The sequence below is a fragment of the Mus caroli genome, unplaced genomic scaffold (genome assembly GCF_978045245.1).
Source record: "Mus caroli unplaced genomic scaffold, Mus_caroli_1 scaffold_15, whole genome shotgun sequence".
NCBI classification, from domain to species: Eukaryota; Metazoa; Chordata; class Mammalia; order Rodentia; family Muridae; genus Mus; species Mus caroli.
The window spans coordinates 90,622,329-90,638,114 of record NW_028227270.1 but is presented as its reverse complement, the minus strand read 5'-3'; the positions used below and the strand labels follow the sequence as shown (position 1 = coordinate 90,638,114).

The 15,786-nt window shown below is 41.8% G+C and overlaps 1 pseudogene; it reads left to right on the top strand.

Moving 5' to 3' along the window:
• Positions 1-948: 948 nt before the first annotated feature.
• On the top strand, positions 949-1,054 carry LOC147001031 (U2 spliceosomal RNA; annotated as a pseudogene).
• Positions 1,055-15,786: the final 14,732 nt, after the last annotated feature.

Here is a 15,786-nt window from a genome sequence, read left to right as displayed (position 1 = left end):
TGGAAATAAACAAACAAAAACAGAACACAGAGCAATGAAGTCAGAGTCTGGAAGCAGCTGCAGCATACAACGCCTGTATAGTGCATGCATGTGGGCCAAGATAATTTAGAAAGAAAGCCATGAATAATGAACAAATGACATGATTTACTGTTTCGGTGAGGCCCAGTTGGAGCAGAAGAGAAAATAGGGTCAGGACAGATATTAGCATACAAAAGGCTACAACGAAAATATTGGAAGTCCTTAGTTTTCTGGATTTCACTCAACCTTGGGAACAGACTCAAAAATTCTGTTGTATGAGCTTGAGAGAAGCAGGTACTATGTACATGACCCCACACCCACACACACCTTTTGCTGTCTTGGAGCCAGGCCACAGGCAAGGTCTCATACAATCCCTAGCTGTATTTCACCTTTAATAAGCATTTTCCCCCCTACAGCTATCCACACATCTCTGTATAATTCACTGTAAAGAGGCACAAGAATTTGGAAACTCTATCACTGCCTTCTAGACTCAAAGTTCAGAGCACAGTAAAATGTGGGTGGCTATGGTGGCTCAGTCCTTTAATCTCAGAACCCCTGGAGCTAAGGCAGGAAGACCACTAGGAATCCAAGGCTACCCTGGACTTCAGTGTGAAGCCTTGACTCAAACAAACACGACATGCTATGAAGACACCATTAGATTATAAATTCTTATAGAGTAAAAAAAAAAAAAAATCTCCTGGTCAAGAGAACAGAATCTCTCTCCGGTCTAGGTGGGGAGCTAACACTATGGTTGCACTGGTCAATCATTTTGGCTAAGTGTCCACTCCCCAAGATGGGTTCATCCTAAGCCAGTGGTTCTCAATTTGTGGGTTGCAATCTCTTTTGGGGTTCAATGACCCTTTCATAGGGGTTGCATATCAGATAGCCTCTATATCAGGTATTTACATTACAATTCATAACAGTAGCAAAATTGCTTCTTCGCCTTTTGGCTAAGATCAAGTGTAGTAACAGTAGCAAAGTAAGAGTTATAAAGTAGCAACAAAAATAATTTTATATTTTGGGGACAGCACAACATGAGACTAGAATCTCGAGGAGGATTATCTAGACGGAATTGACTTGCGCATGTGCCTGTGGCAATTATCTTGATTGCCTTAATTGACCTGGGAAGACCCATCCTGAAAGTGGGCAGCCATTTCCAGGGTTGACACTTGAACTGCATAGGAGTAGCGCAAGCTAGCTAGGTAGTAAGCATCTATGCTTCCATTTCTTCCTGGTCTTGACCGTGGATGTGATGTGAGTAACTGGGAAAAAAATCTTATCTCGACTTCCCTGGAACAGTGACTGTAACCTGGAAACATGAGCTAAAAGAAACATTTTCTGCCAAAAGTTTTTTTGGTGCATTTTTGTTTTGATTTGCTTGTTTGTTTGTTCTTTATCAAAGCAATAGAAATAAAATCAGTACCCAGTATCCCATGTACTAGACATGATGTAAAGTCCTGAATGCGATTCACTAACCTTCTCTCCTTAGGCTACATCGGCTTCCATACAAAGTTAGTGAGGTAAAGAGAGATAGCAATGCAGAGCTCCTGTTAAGTACTTTCTAGATCAAGAGTCTACCGTGTACGAAGTCACTGGGCCTTTCCAATGATTAGATAAAGGTGAGTCTGAGTTAGTCCTGCTTCTAACTGCTTTGGTTAGACCAGGCAGAGGGTTAAACTGGCCAAGTGCTTTCTGTGTAAGAATGAGGGCTGAGTTTGGACCTTTAACACTTTCATAAAAGGCAGGTACAGCCCCAACTAAGCTGCCAGTCTAGCTGAATCAGCAAGCTTCTGATTTAGTGAGAGACCTTGTCTCAAATAAGATGCAGAGTGTTTAATGGGAGGAGAGGCCCTTGGTACTCTGAAATGCCAGGGCAGTGAGGTGGGAGTGGGTGGATGGGTGGGGGAGCACCTCCATACAAGCAGGGGGAGGGGGATAGGGATAGGGGGTTTGCAGAGGGGAAACCAGGAAAGAGGATAGCATTTGAAATGTAAATAAATAAAATATCCAATTAAAAAAAAAAAGAAAAGACTCCTGAAAGTGAGCACACACACACAGAGAGAGAGAGAGAGAGAGAGAGAGAGCCTCCCTAAATGACCCCCTCCCCCCCAAAAACCCCAAAAAACAAGAGGATGGAGCAAACCCAAAATTCCAAGAAATCCATGAAATTCTCGGAAAGCAGATCACCCCCACCATGCAGCCTGCAGCCCCAGAGGTCACAAAACCAGGCAATCTGGCTTATCTCTTGTCTTGCAGTTTGAAAAAACAAAGCAGTTTACCCAGAGCACCAGTTTCTGGGTCTGGTAAAGACATGCCTTTCTCTGATGCTTTCTCAGACTACTCAGAGTCTGTTCCCTCGACGTTTATTTCTTGCATCCTTTTACACTCCCAGAGATCTTGGTTCCTTCTCTGACTGTGCCCAGCCCATTTGCTACCAGTTGACTTTGCAGCTTTCTGGAGCGCCTGTTTCCATCTTTACTTCTTACCTTCTTCTCCTTTTTTTTTTTTTAAATGTGATCTTATTTATTTATTTATTTATTTATTTATTAGATATTTTCTTCATTTACATTTCAAATGCTATCCCAAAAGTCCCCTATACCCTCCCCCAACCCTGCTCCCCTACCCACTCACTCCCACTTCTTGGCCCTGGCGTTCCCCTGTACCGGGGCATATAAAGTTTGCAAGACCAAGGGGCCTTTCTTCCCAGTGATGGCCGACTAGGCCATCTTCTGCTGCATATGCATCTAGAGACATGAGCTCGGGTGTGGGGGGGTACTAGTTAGTTCATATTGTTGTTCCACCTATAGGGTTGCAGGCCCCTTCAGCTCCTTGGGTGCTTTCTCTAGCTCCTCCATTGAGGGCCCTATGTTTCATCTTTTAGATGACTGTGAGCATCCACTTCTGTATTTGCCAGGCACTGGCATAGCCTCATATGAGACAGCTATATCAGGGTCCTTTCAGCAAAATCTTGCTTGCGTATATGCAATAGTGTCTGCGTTTGGTGGCTGATTATGGGATGGACCCCCGGGTGGGGCAGTCTCTGGATGGTCCTTCCTTTCGTCTTAGGTCCAAACTTTGTCTCTGCAACTCCTTCCATGGATATTTTATTCCCTATTCTAGGGAGGAATGAAGTATCCATGCGTTGGTCTTCCTTCTTGATTTTCTTGTGTTTTGGAAGTTGTATCCTGGGTATTCTAAGTTTCTGGGCTAATATCCACTTATTAGTGAGTGCATATCAACTGACTTCTTTTGTGATTGGGTTACCTCACTCAGGATGATATCCTCCAGATACACCCATTTGCCCAAGAATTTCATAAATTCATTGTTTTTAATAGCTGAGTAGTACTCCACTGTGTAAATGTAGCACATTTTCTGTACCCATTCCTCTGTTGAGGGGCATCTGGGTTCTTTCCAGATTCTGGCTATTATAAATAAGTCTGCTATGAACATAGTGGAGCATGTGTCCTTATTACCAGTTGGAACATCTTCTGGGTATATGCCCAGGTAACGGTAGTACTATGTCCAATTTTCTGAGGAACCACTAGACTGATTTCCAGAGTGGTTGTACAAGCTTGCAATCCCACCAGCAATGGAGGAGTGTTCCTCTTTCTCCACATCCTTGCCAGCATCTGTTGTCACCTGAATTTTTTATCCTAGCCATTCTGACTGGTGTGAGGTGGAATCTCAGGGTTGTTTTGATTTGCATTTCCCTGATGATTAAGGATGTTGAACATTTTTTCAAGTGCTTCTCAGCTCTTCGGTATTCCTTGGTTGAGAATTCTTTGTTAAGCTCTCTACCCCATGGGGTTATTGGAATTTCTGGAATTCAGCTTCTTGAGCTCCTTATATATATTGGATATTAGTCCCCTATCAGATTTAGGATTGGTAAAAAAAAAAAAATCCAGTGGAAAAAAGACAGCATTTTCAACAAATGGTGCTTGCACAACTGGCAGTTATCATATAGAAGAATGCGAATTGATCCATTCTTATCTCCTTGTACAGAGCTCAAGTCTAAGTGGAAGACCTCTACATAAAACCAGAGACACTGAAATTTATAGAGGAGAAAGTGGGGAAAATCCTCGAAGATCTGGGCACAGGGAAAAATTTCCTAAACAGAACAGCAATGGCCTGTGCTGTAAGATCAAGAATCGGCAAATGGGACCGCATAAAATTGCAAAGCTTCTTTCTGTAGGGCAAAAGATACTGTCAATAAGACAAAAAGGCCATCAACAGATTGGGAAAGGATTTTTACTTCTTATCTTCTTTATGAAGACTTGACCAAGCCTGTGTACCCCCCATGAGAGCCCTTGAGGCTCAGCTTCTTCCAGCACTGCTGGGAAAGTCATGACATCATATCTACAATATTTATATTTATTTACTTATCCAAATCCAGCATCTTACTGTGGCCCAGAACAAGGAACCTGGTCTCAGTCTGCTGGGGTTCAGCTTCTGGCCCCACTACTTGCTAGCTTTTTAAAATTCTCATTTGCAAAATGGGTGATAAAATTCCCCTAAATAATTATTGGTAGGGTTTGAGGAATTCCTTCGAGTGCAGCTCTTAGGGAGAGGCCAAATGGGAAAAGCTATATAGTGGTCTAATTATGGCTGAACTAAACCTGGGTTCCCAGTGCAGTTTCCATGCCAGTTCCTTGTTTCCCCTACCTTTGATGTTGGCTGTATCCCCAGAAAAAGCGATGCTGTCTGAAGGTCACGTGAAAACTTCTTTACTTGTCTTGAAGGTAATCACATCTCTTGCTAAGTAGAAAACTTAAGAAATGTTATAGAGTGAAGCCAAATGATGCTTAAAACAGAGTGCATTCTTCCCTCAAGCTTCTGCTCCATTGGGGGATGCACCATTTATATCTTTATATGTGTTTCTTTCCAACATGACGATGACTTTAAAAGAAAATCACTCTCCTTAGCAATCTTGCCGGAGCAATTGATTCTGGCTCAGATATCTCAGGGCATCTCGTGTCTGTATTCGTTCTCAGCTAACGTGTTCATCCAACTTTCACAGCCGGTCTTATGGAAGCTAAATACGCTGTAGAGCTCTGTGACCCCAGCGTCCTACTGCACTCGTGATGGTATGTAAGGATTTCACTTTATCTCCGTGACACCCAAGCCGCGCAAATTCTCCTTTAAGGAAATGTTCATCATAAAACCCTCTCTGTGTCCTCGGAGCTTCCTGGAATTCTGCAGTTTCTGTATTTTTTTTGATTTTTAATATTTTTATTACATATTTTCCTCAATTACATTTCCAATGCTATCCCAAAAGTCCCCCATAGCGCCCCCCACTTCCCTACCCACCCATTCCCATTCTTTTGGCCCTGGCATTCCCCTATATTGGGGCATATAAAGTTTGCAAGTCCAATGGGCCTCTCTTTCCAGTGATGGCCGACTAGGCCATCTTTCGATACATATGCAGCTAGAGACAAGAGCTCCGGGGTTCTGGTTAGTACATCATGTTGTTCCAACAATAGGGTTGCAGATCCCTTTAGCTCCTTGGGTACTTTCTCTAGCTTCTCCATTGGGAGCCCTGTGATACATCCAATAGCTGACTGTGAACATCCACTCCTGTGTTTGCTAGGCCCCGGCATCGTCTCACAAGAGACAGCTATATTTGGGTCCTTTCAGCAAAATCTTACTAGTGTATGCAATGGTGTCAGCGTTTAGAAGCTGATTATGGGATGGATCCCTGGATACAGCAGTCTCTAAATGGTCCATCCTTTCATCACAGCTATGAACTTTGTCTCTGTAACTCCTTCCCTGGGTGTTTTGTTCCCAATTCTAAGAAGGTGCACAGTGTCCACACTTTGGTCTTCATTCTTCTTGAGTTTCATGCGTTTAGCAAATTGTATCTTATATCTTGGGTATCCTAAGTTTTGGGCTAATATCCACTTATCAGTGAATACATATTGTGTGAGTTCTTTTGTGATTGTGTTACTTCACTCAAGATGATGCCCTCCAGGTCCATCCATTTGGCTAGGAATTTCATAAATTCATTCTTTTTAATAGCTGAGTAGTACTCCATTGTGTAAATGTGCCATAATTTCTGTATCCATTCCTCTGTTGAGGGACATCTGGGTTCTTTCCAGCTTCTGGCTATTATAAATAGGGCTGCTATGAACATAGTGGAGCATGTGTCCTTTTTACCGGTTGGGACATCTTCTGGATATATGCCCAGGAGAGGTATTGCTGGATCCTCCGGTAGTACTATGTCCAATTTTCTGAGGAACCGCCAGACTGATTTCCAGAGTGGTTGTACAAGCTTGCAATCCCACCAACAATGGAGGAGTGTTCCTCTTTCTCCACATCCTCGCCAGCATCTGCTGTCACCTGAATTTTTGATCTTAGCCATTCTGACTGGGGTGAGGTGGAATCTCAGGGTTGTTTTGATTTGCATTTCCCTGATGATTAAGGATGTTGAACATTTTTTCAGGTGTTTCTCTGCCATTCGGTATTCCTCAGGTGAGAATTCTTTGTTCAGTTCTGAGCCCCATTTTTTAATGGGGTTATTTGACTTTCTGGAGTCCACCTTCTTGAGTTCTTTATATATATTGGATATTAGTCCCTTATCTGATTTAGGATAGGTGAAGATCCTTTCCCAATCTGTTGGTGGTTTTTTTGTCTTATTGATGGTGTCTTTAGCCTTGCAGAAGCTTTGTAGTTTCATGAGGTCCCACTTGTCAATTCTCGATCTTACAGCACAAGCCATTACTGTTCTATTCAGGAATTTTTCCCCTGTGCCCATATCTTCAAGGCTTTTCCCCACTTTCTCCTCTATAAGTTTCAGTGTCTCTGGTTTTATGTGAAGTTCCTTGATCCACTTAGACTTGACCTTAGTACAAGGAGATAGGAATGGATCGATTCGCATTCTTCTACATGTTAACAACCAGTTGTGCCAGCACCATTTGTTGAAAATGCTGTCTTTCTTCCACTGGATGTTTTTAGCTCCCTTGTCGAAGATCAAGTGACCGTAGGTGTGTGGGTTCATTTCTGGGTCTTCAATTCTATTCCATTGGTCTATTTGTCTGTCACTATACCAGTACCATGCAGTTTTTATCACAATTGCTCTGTAGTAGAGCTTTAGGTCCGGCATGGTGATTCCACCAGAGGTTCTTTTATCCTTGAGAAGAGTTTTTGCTATCCTAGGTTTTTTGTTATTCCAGATGAATTTGCAGATTGCACTTTCTAATTCGTTGAAGAATTGATTTGGAATTTTGATGGGGATTGCATGAATCTGTAGATTGCTTTTGGCAAGATAACCATTTTTACAATGTTGATCCTGCCAATCCATGAGCATGGGAGATCTTTCCATCTTCTGAGATCTTCTATAATTTCTTTCTTCAGAGACTTGAAGTTTTTATTATACAGATCTTTCACTTCCTTAGTTAGAGTCACGCCAAGATATTTTATATTATTTGTGACTATTGAGAAGGGTGTTGTTTCCCTAATTTCTTTCTCAGCCTGTTTATTCTTTGTGTAGAGAAAGGCCATTGATTTGTTTGAGTTAATTTTATATTCAGCTACTTCACCGAAGCTGTTTATCAGGCTTAGGAGTTCTCTGGTGGAATTTTTAGGGTCACTTATATATACTATCATATCATCTGCAAAGAGTGATATTTTGACTTCATCTTTTCCAATTTGTATCCCTTTGATCTCCTTTTGTTGTCGAATTGCTCTGGCTAGGACTTCAAGTACAATGTTGAATAGGTATGGAGAAAGTGGACAGCCTTGTCTAGTCCCTGATTTTAGAGGGATTGCTTCAAGCTTCTCACCATTTACTTTGATGTTGGCTACTGGTTTGCTGTAGATTGCTTTTATCATGTTTAAGTATGGGCCTTGAATTCCTGATCTTTCCAAGACTTTTATCATGAATGGGTGTTGGATCTTGTCAAATGCTTTTTCCGCATCTAACGAGATGACCATGTGGTTTTTGTCTTTGAGTTTGTTTATATACTGGATTACGTTGATGGATTTCCGTATATTGAACCATCCCTGCATCCCTGGGATGAAACCTACTTGGTCAGGATGGATGATTGTTTTGATGTGTTCTTGGATTCGGTTAGCAAGAACTTTATTGAGGATTTTTGCATCAATATTCATAAGGGATATTGGTCTGAAATTTTCTATCTTTGTTGGGTCTTTTTGTGGTTTAGGTATCAGAGTAATTGTGGCTTCATAGAATGAGTTGGGTAGAGTACCTTCTGTTTCTATTTTGTGGAATAGTTTGTGAAGAACTGGGATTAGATCTTCTTTGAAGGTCTGATAGAACTCTGCACTAAACCCATCTGGTCCTGGGCTTTTTTTAGTTGGGAGACTATTAATGACTGCTTCTATTTCTTTGGGGGATATAGGGCTGTTTAGATCATTAACCTGATCTTGATTCAACTTTGGTACCTGGTATCTGTCTATGAACTTCTCCATTTCATCCAGGTTCTCCAGTTTTGTTGAGTATAGCCTTTGGTAGAAGGATCTGATGGTGTTTTGGATGTCTTCAGGATCTGTTGTTATGTCTCCTTTTTCATTTCTGATTTTGTTAATTAGGATGCTTTCCCTGTGCCCTCTAGTGAGTCTGGCTAAGGGTTTATCTATCTTGTTGATTTTCTCAAAGAACCAGCTCCTTGATTGGTTGATTCTTTGAATAGTTTTTCTTGTTTCCACTTGGTTGATTTCACCCCTGAGTTTGATTATTTCCTGCCGTCTACTCCTCTTGGGTGAATTTGCTTCCTTTTGTTCTAGTGCTTTTAGGTGTGTTGTCAAGCTGCTAATGTGTGCTCTCTCTAGTTTCCTTTTGGAGGCACTCAGAGCTATGAGTTTTCCTCTTAGAAATGCTTTCATTGCGTCCCATAAGTTTGGGTATGTTGTGGCTTCATTTTCATTGAACTCTAAAAAGTCCTTAATTTCTTTCTTTATTCCTTCCTTGACCAAGGTATCATTGAGAAGAGTGTTGTTCACTTTCCACGTGCAGGTTGGCTTTCTATTATTTATTTTGTTATTGAAGATCAGCTTTAGTCCATGGTGATCTGATAGGATGCATGGGACAATTTCAATATTTTTGTATCTGTTGAGGCCTGTTTTGTGACCAATTATGTGGTCAATTTTGGAGAAGGTGCCATGAGGTGCTGAGAAGAAGGTATATCCTTTTGTTTTAGGATAGAATGTTCTGTAGATATCTGCCAGATCCATTTGATTCATAATTTCTCTTAGTTTCTCTGTGTCCCTGTTTAGTTTCTGTTTCCATGATCTGTCCATTGGTGAAAGTGGTATGTTGAAGTCTCCCACTATTATTGTATGAGGTGCAATGTGTGCTTTGAGATTTACTAAAATTTCTTTAATGAATGTGGCTGCCTTTGTATTTGGAGCATAGATATTCAGGATTGATATTTCCTCTTGGAGGATTTTACCTTTGATGAGTATGAAGTGTCCCTCCCTGTCTTTTTTAATGACTTTGGGTTGGAAGTCAATCTTATCAGATATTAGAATGGCTACTCCAGCTTGTTTCTTCATACATTTGCTTGGAAAATTGTTTTCCAGCCTTTCATTCTGAGGTAGTGTCTATCTTTTCTCTGAGATGAGTTTCCTGTAAGCAGCAAAATGTTGGGTCTTGTTTGTGTAGCCAGTTTGTTAGTCTATGTCTTTTTATCGGGGAGTTGAGTCCATTGATATTAAGAGATATTAAGGAAAAGTAATTGTTGTTTCCTGTTATTTTTGTTGTTAAAGTTGGCATTCTGTTCTTGTGGCTGTCTTCTTTTAGGTTTGTTGAGGGATTACCTTCTTGTTGTTTCTAGGGCGTGGTTCCTGTCCTTGTATTGTTTTTTTACTGTTATTATCCTTTGAAGGGCTGGATTCGTGGAGAGATAATGTGTGAATTTGGTTTTGTCGTGGAATACTTTGGTTTCTCCATCTATGTTAATTGAGAGTTTGGCTGGGTATAGTAGCCTGGGCTGGAATTTGTGTTCTTTTAGTGTCTGTATAACATCCGTCCAGGATCTTCTGGCTTTCATAGTCTCTGGTGAAAAATCTGGTGTAATTCTGATAGGCTTGCCTTTATATGTTACTTGGCCTTTTTCTCTTACTGCTTTTAGTATTCTATCTTTATTTAGAGCATTTGTTGTTCTGATTATAATGTGTCGGGAGGTATTTCTTTTCTGGTCCAGTCTATTTGGAGTTCTGTAGGCTTCTTGTATGTTCATGGGCATCTCTTTCTTTAGATTTGGGAAGTTTTCTTCTATAATTTTGTTGAAGATGTTTGCTGGTCCTTTGAGTTGAAAATCTTCATTCTCATCCACTCCTATTATCCGTAGGTTTGGTCTTCTCATTGTGTCCTGTATTTCTTGGGTGTTTTGAGTTAGGATCTTTTTGCATTTTACATTTTCCTTGATTGTTGTGCCGATGTTCTCTATGGAATCTTCTGCACCTGAGATTCTCTCTTCCATCTCTTGTATTCTGTTGCTGATGCTCGTATCTATGGTTCCAGATTTCTTTCCTAGGGTTTCTATCTCCAGTGTTGCCTCATTTTGGGTTTTCTTTATTGTGTCTACTTCCCTTTTTAGGTCTAGTATGGTTTTGTTCATTTCCATCATCTGTTTGGATGTGTTTTCCTGTTTTTCTGTAAGGACTTCTACCTGTTTGATTATGTTATCCTGTTTTTCTTTAAGGATTTGTTACTCTTTAGCAGTGTTCTCCTGCAATTCTTTAAGGGATTTTTGTGCTTCCTCTTTATTGTCTTCTGCCTGTTTAGCAGTGTTCTCCTGCATTTCTTTAAGTGTGTTATTAAAGTCCTTCTTGAAGTCCTCTATCATCATCAGGAGATATGGTTTTAAATCCGTGTCTAGCTTTTCCGGTGTGTTGGGGTGCCCTGGACTGGGCGAAGTGGGGGTGCTGGGTTCTGATGATGGTGAGTGGTCTTGGTTTCTGTTAGTAAGATTATTACGTTTACCTTTCTCCATCTGGTAATCTCTGGGGTTAGTTGTTGTCGTTGTCACTATTTAAAGATTGGAGCAGAAGCTGTGTTCCACTCACCAGCAGTCCCAAAATCCTGCGGTGGGGGTCGTGGGTAGCTGGCGGGTGTCAGGCAACCCTGCTCTCCCGCTACCCCGGCGCTGATCCGGCCGGATGAGGCCTGTGGCCCTACTCAGGCCGGTTTCTGCTTCCCTAACTAATGCAGTCTCAGGTCCCGCGCAATTGGATTGGAGCAGAAGCTGTGCTCCACTCACCAGAAGTCTTAAGATACTGTGGCGGGTGTTGTGGGTAGCTGGCGAGTGTCAGTCGACCCTGAGCCCCAGCTGTTCCGGTGCTTTTCTGACCGGAAGAGGGTTGTGGCCCTATGTAGGCCGGATTTCTCTCTCCCCAACCAGAGCAGTCTCAGGTCCCGCGTGATTGGACTGGAGCAGAAGCTGTGTTCCACTCACCAGCAGTCCCAAAATCCTGCGGCGGGGGTCGTGGGTAGCTGGCGGGTGTCAGGCAACCCTGCGCTCCCGCTACCCCGGTGCTGATCCAGCCGGATGAGGCCTGTGGCCCTACTCAGGCCGGTTTCTGCTTCCCCAACTCAGTTTCTGTATTTTTTTTCTCTCTAAGGTCAGAGCCACAGGTTTGCGGCCTCCTTCCATGCTGTTCCATCAGGGAGCTCCTGCCTGCTCTGGGAACCAGGCCTAGCATAGAATTCCAAAGGAAAACTCTCCAAAGATAACTGAGCATGGGCCAGACTAGAGACAACTCTGCAAAACTTCACGAAAACCCAAAACCAAACCAAAAATGCTGCTTGCTTCCTCTTTTATCTGTCCATCTATTTCCCAGAGAATTGAAAACTTACCCACTTTTAAAAAATCTTATCTTTGTGCTAAGTACATAACTTAGTTTAGTGAAGACTCACTCATAACCACTTGGCTGAATATGTTGGTATCAGCACAAGGCTATCACTTAAAGATATCACCTAACCAAGCTTCTATGTGGTTCTCTGCCACCTAGTTTCTTTTGTTATAGTTTCATGACTCGGTTTTACATCATCTTAGCATATGGTTTAATTCTACACAATTGTGTGCCATGTATTTTTTTATTCAGATTTTATGCCTTAATCTTTTTTACTAGTTCTTGATAATTACTGAATTTATTATTATTCCCTTTTATCATTTTCATCCACGTGGAACATTGAGAGGTTGCCTTGAGTCGTTTGTTGCTCCATCCTGATGTGATGCTGTTTCCATCTTGAACACAGTAGGTTTACAGCAGGCTTGCAGCACTCCACATGGCTGGATGTCTACAAATTTGCTAACCGAACCAAAACTCTCTATATCAAATATGTTATTGTGCTCTAGGTATCAAGCCAGGGCATTATATATGCTAAGCAAAGGTCCTTCAACTGAGCTACACTCCCCCCTTTGCCCCTCAAACTGAAAAGCTTAAGAAATCTTAGGTTAAACCGGGCGTGGTGGCGAACGCCTTTAATCTCAGCACTCGGGAGGCAGAGGCAGGTGAATTTCTGAGTTTGAGGTCAACCTGGTCTACAGAGTGAGTTCCACGACAGTCAGGGCTACACAGAGAAACCCTGTCTCGAACCCCTCCCCCCAAAAAAGAAAAAAAGGAAAAAAGAAATCTAAGGTTAGATTTCCAAGTTTTTGCCAAACATTTGTAATAACCACTGTTAAATAACGCATAGTCTTAAAGATAATCTTATACAGATGTAGATAGCAATCCAGCATTGGAAGAGCTAAGACAATGGTTAAAAGATTTGAAAAGGTGGTTTTCAGTCTTATCACAGAAAGGAAACTGTGCTGGATGCTGCGTTAGACCATCATGAAACAAGTCCTGTGATTGTTGTTCTTAACAGAAGGCATCTCAATAGAGATTCTTCCAGAGCAGGCCCTAAGAAAAGATCCAAGGGAAAGGTTCATTTTGGAAATGCAGGGAATCTTGGTCCCAAACACAGGGGTTCAGTGGCTTATAGTACCTGCCACCAAGCCTCATGACCTGAGCCTGTGTTTAATTTCCAGGACCCACACAACAAAAGTAGAGAACCAACTCTCTCTGATTGTTGTCCTCTGATCTCCACATGTGTGTGCATGCATACAAATAAATAATGTATTAAATTTAAAAAGTAAAGTGTATAGGGGGTGATATGGAGAAGAGAATGCAATTAACAAAAAGGGAATCTGTCGCTGAACCAGTGTCTGCAGAGGACAACTGGAGCTTAACCCACAGAGAAACTTCAGGAAAAGGTAGAGACTGCACACATCAAAACCAGTCCGTTAGAGAGTTGGAAAAACAGAATCTGAACGTTACTTTCTAGGACCTTCACTGAGTAAGAAAGTGTTGTTCTCCAGAAAGCGTTATGACCTCAGTGCTCAGCCTGCCAGACTCTGATGCTTGGCTTTTCTTAGTGCTTCGGGAAACAGGCCCAGGGTCAAAGACATAGATCTTGGAAGTCATTAGTCTTCTGAGCACAGTGAGAGGTTGCGGCAGCTGTGTGCGTGTGCAGGGGAGGGGCACATGGAGGCTGTTATGTGCCTTACTAGTGATAAAGTCAGGCTTCTCTCTCCCAGCTAACCTCAGAAATGGCAGCATCTTATTAAGAATGCAAACTTAGCCTGGCAGTGGTGATGGTGGTGCGCACCATTAATCCAGCAGATCATTGTGTACACCGGTTTTGCCTATACTCTGTTTTTGGAACGTGGTAGCAGGGTCAGGAATCTGGCCAGCTCAAGAGTCAAAGCCATTGAACTAAATGCAATATCTACCAACACGGATGTTCTTAAGACCCAAAATCTAGCCAGGTGATAGTGACACAAGGCTTTAATCCTGGCGATTGGGAGGCAGAGGAGGGTGATTTCTGTAAATTAGAGACCAGTTAGGTCTATAGAGTGAGTTCCAGAACAGCCAGGGCTACACTGAGAAACCCTGTCTCAAACAACAACAATAAACCAAAACCAAAACCAAAACCAAAACCAAAACCAAAACCAAAACCAAAACCAAAACCAAAACCAAAACCAAAACCAAAACCAAAACCAAAACCACTCAACTGACTCTCAAAAATACACTTTCTCTTATCTTTGTCTCGGTAGCCCATCTTTTAAGAGCACTGGCTAATCAGCCTTTGCCACTAGGCTTTCTTAGTTTGCCGTTACTGTGGCAACTATTTAATTCCCATCCTCATCCCACTAATCCTTGACTAGCCATCAGTTCTGTCTTCTTCCAACCTTCCTGCGATAACTACATTTACACCTTTTCTTCTGTCATCCCTCTTGGTAAAAATTTCACAGTCTTGGCTTCCATTGCCCTGGATCCTGTGTGGTCCTGAATTCAGTATTTACTCGACTGCTACAACGGTGTGACAATCACTCAAACAAGGTACAGTTCCTAGATTCCCCACAGAGGCATCTGAAACTTGGACCACATAAAACCTTACCTTCCTGCTTTGTGCTATACAGTTTATAAAGCAGCCCAAACCCCAAATTCTCTATGCAGTAGCTACAAATACTATCACTGGTCTCATCTCTAGTTGTAACTGGTTCTCCAATATCTCAGCAGAGATTAGGGGCACCACCATTGGCATGTTTGGCTCAGGTTTCCAGGCTTCTACTCAACATAAAATAGGAAGCCACATGCTTAGGAGTGTTAATACTTTTCCCAATCAAAGGAGTTTTAAAAACCATTTACTCACAAATAAAAGCATGACAATCATCAAATATATCATGCTTATTTTGTAATTAATTTTCTCTAAAGTCTCCCCCTGAAAGGCAGAAGTCATGTCTGCTATACCCACCCAATTAGTAGCCTATTGCAATAATAAGTTGCCAGTAATAGATGATTAATAACAATAAATAAAAATGCCGTATATTACTGGACCCACAAGAGCCTTTTGTTTCCAGCCACGGTGCAAGAGACTTACCATGGAGAAAGACCACATTCCTTCCTAACGTCTCCTTCTGGTGCACATTACCTTTGCACAGAATTAAGTTTCAAGATAAACTTGGTAAGTCCATTTAAAAGTTAGACAAACCTTGATTTCTTTTCACTAAAATTTTGTCTGGAGTTAATTGTTGTCATTTATTCATTTCCACAACCATAGCGATGACAACTAGCAATTGCTTCAGAAAAATCAATAGCAGAACAAAAGAGTTATAGAAGTTCTAGTATTATGGGAAGTAATTATAACTTCTCCATGCCTGTTGCTAATCAATTAAGGTCTTGCATGTATCTGACAATATTCCTACTGCTATCTTGCTGCTTGGTCTCAACCTGCATCCACTGAGATGAGGTATTTGATGAGATTCCATGCATAATTTGATTTTGCAGCTATCTGTATGGAGTAAAGCAATGGTGTGATATCAAAGAATAATTCATCTGGCAACCAGATTCTGTTGCGGTGTGGTTGGCTTCCATGTTACAGCAAAAGATGCTGCTGCTATGGAGGGAGGGCTTTCTGAAGCAGAAAGAACTTCCATATAGCAAGTGATTTATAGCTTTTCATTTTTTCCCATCATCCAAGCTTTTGCATAACCCTGGGAAAGCAAAAATGAAACTAAGACTAGGTTCTCTCCCTATCCCCTAACACCACACCACAACCCACACCCACTCACACACATACACACACACACACACACAGACACACACACAGACACACACACACACAGAGAGTCAGACACACACACACCAAAGAAGTAATGAGAGAGCTAACACAGGATTCCAAATCTGAGATTCTGTTTTTTGGGGGAGGTGGGTATTTTGAGATGGGTTTCTCTGTGTATCCCTAGCTGTCCTGGAATTTGC